Source organism: Nansenia antarctica, assembly GCF_963989245.1.
Source record: "Nansenia antarctica genome assembly, chromosome: 2".
Classification (NCBI taxonomy): domain Eukaryota; kingdom Metazoa; phylum Chordata; class Actinopteri; order Argentiniformes; family Microstomatidae; genus Nansenia; species Nansenia antarctica.
This window is the reverse complement of record NC_137675.1, coordinates 24,548,570-24,554,882: the sequence shown is the minus strand read 5'-3', so window position 1 is coordinate 24,554,882 and position 6,313 is coordinate 24,548,570.

Below are 6,313 nucleotides of genomic sequence, written 5' to 3'. Positions count from 1 at the left end.
GACTGTGTGTACCCTTGTCTAAATGTAAGGGGTATGGTTTGTGGACGGTGGGGGGGAGAGGATGGCCCGGGCCCGGGGGCGCGCGGGGGGGAAATATCCCTTATTTTCAAATCCCAATGTTGACAGGTATGGATTTGCTCCAATCTAAAATATGTCCACTAGTTGGCAGCAAAGTACAGGCGTGGCTCCCACAAACCCATGTTGCCCCAGCTAGGCCTACCTGACTTCAAGTCAGTAGGATAAACTGAAACACTACAAGACATTTGTTGATATTCACAAAAATAGATGCAAAAGCACATTAAAGATGAATTACATACTGTATTCATTACAGTAATTGTCACTCAATATTTAATTTAATGTTTTCTTGTGCTACCCGAATTAAGAAATGAAAGAAATAATCAAATTATGTGGAATGTATTTTTTTTTATCTTGTTATATGTATTAAGATGTACAGTAGCATTAAACTAGATAGAAGACATGTTTTGATGCTGCTTATGATTGCATTCCGTAGTCCCTCTCTGGTCCGTCTCATCAACATCATTTGTTTTGATGTACTGTAGCCAAGATCAATGGGAAATGCACATAACAGAGCTGAACATGGATTCTGGATGGACATACTGCATCCAATTTCCTCTGGATGTTCAAAGGGGAAAGTGAAATGTGTGGTTACTTTTCCCCAGAAATTGATGTTCTGAAGTCAATGTTGTGCTTGTATGAAAGATATGATTTGAATTCACTATGTTGGCTGATAAGGATAATGGAAGGAAGTTTAGACAGTAAAACTACATATATGTTACCTATGGTTGCCAGCCAATGCCCTCTTACTACTGAGTCAACTCTCTTTATTTGTGACAACCAGACTAGTGCAGAACACAAGAGGCAGATGGAGAGTAAAACCCAAAGCTGGGTGTATTTATTGATTCCGGGGAATATAACAACATAACAAACTGTAAACACTACCATTATCATCACTACCAACAAGCAGAAGAGAAACAACAAGAGAAACAACAAGAGAAACAACAAAATAACTAAAATCATTCGTAAGAGCTCAGAATTTAAAGAGGGAACTAAAATAAAACCGAAAAATCGGAATAATAACAATAATAACAATAATAATAATAATTAAAACGGGATGAAACCGAAACACAACCGTCACTCCTCATCTTTACTCCTCAGCGTCAGCGAACTGGCCGTCCACGATGCAGCCGACGCGGGCGACCCAGGGGACCGGGTGGACGTGGTGGCGCGCTGGTTGGTAGGCATAACCTGGCAGGTGGAGGTGGGGCTCGGTGTGTTGCAGGCTCACCCCCCGGAGGGCGAAAGACACCACATCCTCAGGGCCTATGGGTGGGACGGACAGGGTGGTTGTGGGGTGAAATGGTTGTGGAGGTGAGGTGGTTGTGGAGGTGAGGTGGTTGTGGGGTGAAATGGTTGTGGAGGTCAGGTGGTTGTGGAGGTGAGGTGGTTGTGGAGGTCAGGTGGTTGTGGAGGTGAGGTGGTTGACTATGGGTGCGTTCGTAAATACGCTCTGGAAATCTGCTCTGGTTTTTAAACTGAAATCAGTTAATTTCCGAACGGTCAGAGAGCACAGGGCGTATTTATGAACGCACCCTATATGACAGTGAGTGTGTGACAGACAGCACCTCTTCAGGGCCTACGGGGTGGGGTGGTTGACTATACCAAAAAACAAAGTGTCAAGAATCCTGAATCCTAGTTGGCTATGAACTACTGAGGAGACTAGTGTGACGGTGCTGTTAATAAGTGAGGACATGGTGATACACCAAACAGTCCTGTGATTGGCTCTATGGTCAAACAGGCCTCGTCCTGGCTGTGACATACAGTATTTACCCATTTATTATTCATTGTTTTATTGCCATGCAATCAACCTGTCAGCCAATTGTTGGAATTTGGTATTTTATGCCATAGACGGCGACCCTGGAGCAATTAGTGGGGTTCTGTGCCTTGCTCAAGGACACCTCGACACGTGGCCAGCCGGGGGTTCGAACCTCGTCGACCTCGCGATCATTAGACGCCGGCGGCTCTACCTCCTGAGCCACAGCAGCCGCCCAGACCCGCCCAGTAGTACATTAGTAGGGGAACTCTCGTGACTCCTGTCTTACCGTAGGGATCCAGTCCATACAGCCCCGGTCGGTAGTCCGGGGGTGAGAGGTTGCTCGTCTCCTTGTCCCAGTCCTCTTCCTCGAGAGGGGGCGAGGGGGGGTTCGGGGCTTCAGGGTGGGGCGGATCTATTACTCCACCCCCGCCAGTCGTTACCAACTTCTTCCTGCGCCGCCACCAGTGATTCCTCCATCTCCTCTTCTTCTTCTCCGTGGCGTCCTTTGGCGGTGCGCTGGCCAGGCCCATAGGGTGACTGACTGTCTGGGGCATCCTGTATGCGGCTGGCTCCCTCCTCCCTCACAAGACTACTGTTGGCCTAGGAGACAGTTGTATTTCAGCGTTATTCACACTTTTGACTTTGTTGTTGTTTTCTACTTTATTGTTGTGTTGGGTATGTTTCTGTCAAAGTGTGAGACGACCAGGGGACGTATAGTTGTGATAAACCCTCAACATCATCATGGATTTAATAGGTGGGTAGCTAATCCCTAACGCAAATAATAGACCCATCAGACAAGGTGGGAACCACCACTACTTTGAGTCTCTGTAGTAATGTAACCACTAGCCACATTAAAGCACCTCTTTACCTGACAACTGCGACATGAAAATGTGTTGAGACATTCAGAACCCACCATAAACTTGGTGACATTGAGAAAATTCGTTGTATTTTTGTGCCAATGATGGCACAAACGGTAGTCTACTTTATGCTGTGACATTTTTAAATTTCTTTATTTTATAAAAAATGTTACTTTAAACCGTTAGGTTTGATGGCAAACCTCCAAATTCACAGTATATTATATTATATATATATGTGGCAAAGGCTAGTATTATTTATTTTTTAAACTGATCTTTTCATAAAGTAAACACCCATCATATTGAGTCAGAGTCAATCTCTTTATTTACAGCGTAGATTATGTACATCACAATTGCAGATATTAAAGACCTCACATCATTAGCCTACTGTACTACCTATATGTGTGTTATTACCGTAGATTATATCTATCGGTTCTTACACCGTCCAGCCGTACAGTAAGGGGTTCAGTGTTTGCAGTAACAATGGTAGATTAGTATAGAGATGGGATAACCGAAACAGGAAACAGAAGATGCAATATTAATATCTCAACCCTCTTAACGAAACCCTCACTATCGGAACGAATAAGAGATAGACTTTCATTCTTTTACATTTTAACCATTTTAGCAGATGCTTTTATCCAAAGCAATTTACAATTAGAGATTACAGGGACAGTGTCCCTGGAGTGACTTAGGGCTAAGTGCTTTACTCAAGGGCACACTAGTGGCGGTGGTGTTCCCAGGTAGGATTTGAACTCACAACCTTCTGATTGCCAGTCCAACTCACTAACTACCCCTCCACTAGGCCACCACTACTACCTCATTCTATTATTGTTCAATGAAGGAAGTCTTCTTCAGAGATATTTCAGGAGGAGATTCATACAAAGAAGTGAGTAATACGCATTTATTTTGACGATTGGAAAACTTGTGACAGAACAGTAGTCAACAGTCAACAGATGAGATGTCATTGGTCACCTTCTCCTCCTTCACAAATCATGGAGAGAAGGACCCGGGTGGGGAAAACTGTCTTTCTAGCTTATATAAACAAGCCATTTACAGTAAATAAGCTAAGTATGGAGAAATGTAATATTGCTAACCATTAAATGTCTGTATTGGAAGACGGGGGGGGGCAACCATATCAAAATCGAAAACATTCTATTTTCTGCATTATTAGAAAAAAATAATGCAGAAACCAAAAACAACCTGAAAAGCAATGGACTGTCTTACCATTTCTAAGAGACAAAATTAACAATAAAACAAGGAATCAAGTCACAGCATTCATAGAGATCAGTAACCACGGTTACAGACAAAACTAAATATTTCCCCGAAGCTCACCCACTTCTGATAAAATAGCATTGTGCTATAACTGTTTTATATAGCACACATAAGCTAGAGTTAGATTACCTTGCCGTTTCCTGATAAAACCGTATAAAAGAGTACACATAGTGTTGTCTGTAAAAGTGTGCTGTGAGTGAAACAGGAATACAAATCTCAACTATTTCTGTACAACATTTACAAGTCATGAAAATCGCTCAGACACAGATTTGAATGCAAACTGTAAAAAGCTTCACGAAGCTGGCTAAACGTATCATATCTCGAAAAAACCTAATATATTATGATCGATAACAAAGTGTGTTAAAGGCACAAATACCAGAAAAGGTGAGAACATGCAAAAAGAAAACTTCTTTTTGTGCAAGGAGGCAAAACTTAAGTTCAGAACAATTTAGTTGACAGTAGATCATCATTGATGAATCACAGTTACCCTAAAAGTGTCCTCTTATACAGACACTGACACTGTATGACACTTGAAAAAACATCTCAACAAAATGTAGACCTGTACACAAAAAAAACTTCCGTTTTACAGAGAGTGAAATGCTACGTGGTACATTCATGATATTTACAGTATCCAAACCACAGGGCAAACAACAAGTACCCAAATATTCTATAGTATAGACCCCAATGTGATCCCTATTCCAGTTACTGGTACCAAACAGTGCCTCTAATGCATCTTCTACTGTACCAAAGTAACTAGTATACTACAGTTTCATACAATACATTATGTTACTGTATAATGATGGTATGACAGTATGTTATAGAGATGATGGGCGGGGGGGGGGGGGGGGGGGGTGGTGCTCCATTGAGTCCCACTGAAATGGCTAAAACACCCCTTAAACCAGAGGAATCCAGACTAAACCCTTTTTGAAAAAACATTCTATTCTATACATTCACATCCAGTTTGTGTTACATTCGTGCACTTTTTCGTTATTTGTTATTATTACATTGTTCTGCGATTGACAGGCCCGTGGCTGACAGTGTGTAGTCAGAGTCACGTGTTACCATGGCTACAAGGTCCGGTTCCAGACACTGATCTTAAAACTCACATAGATATAGCCTAGGTGGTCTAGATCAGCTAGATTCCAGTTCTGTTGAGTGGCTGTGGCAGTGTCAGACAAAGAGACATAACGCATACCAGTAAAGCTAATAGTATACCAGTAAGTTAATAGCGAATAGTATACCAGTACGCTAATAGCTAATAGTATACCAGTAAGCTAATAGCTCTAGCAGCTAGCTCTATAGGACGACGAACTTCCATTGTAGGCAGATATTCCAACCGGTTTCGAAAAAACACTTGCTTTAACCCCTTTATAACGTTAGTTATAACCTCTCCAAGCCACCGTAGAGGAGCCACTGACAGGCCGTCAGAGCGTTCCCTGGAAGACACGTCCTGCTGTACGTCCTTCATACTTCCCCCGTTGGACTTCCCCAGTACCCTCGTTGACGTCACTAAACCATTACACCTCAGCGAGCCGTGCTGTCTCTTACCCCCTTCATCATCATCATCATCATCATCATCATCGTCATCACCATCGTCACTTTGCAAGGCCAACAGCTTCTGATGTGGAGATGTGTGTGTCACACACTCTCCCATTCTCCTTTCGACTCTTCCTCTATCTCTGTTGTTGTGTACAAACACACGTCTCTAAGACTTTCTTCATCTTTCTTCCTCCTCCTCCTCCTCATCATCATCATCATGGACATGCCTTAATCACTGAATCGTTTCCCAGATACCTGTTGTCAGCGTTCAAACACAGACCCGCATTAAGGAAATTATGGGGAGTAGATCTATCTATGACTTAACAGAGCTCTGTCTGTCTGTCAGTCTGTCTTTCTATCTGCCTGCCTGTCTGTCTGTCTGTCACACGCCGTGGAAACAACACGTCCTGTTGCAGTTAAAACATCCAGTAGCTTTGTGTTCACATTGTTCCTACATACTCAACTAAAGTACGTACATCCAGTGTTAAACAACTAAAGTACATACATCCAGTGTTAAACAGCTGATTAATGCCCTCCGTATACAAAGCCCTGTTATATATATATAATGTAGAATAATATATAATGCCTTTTTTCCAGTAACAATTCACCCGGACTGCTTTCAAGACTGCGGCTGAGGCGATGGAGAGAGCACAACAATGGAGAAAACAGACATGTTGTTGTGTGCATGAGAGGGATGTCATTAATATGAACGACCTGTTCACGAGTCACAGAAGTTGACAGCAGGGGACAGTGGAGCGACACACACCTGAAACCTCCCTTTAGTAAACAAACACCAGAAGAAAAAAAATCCCCT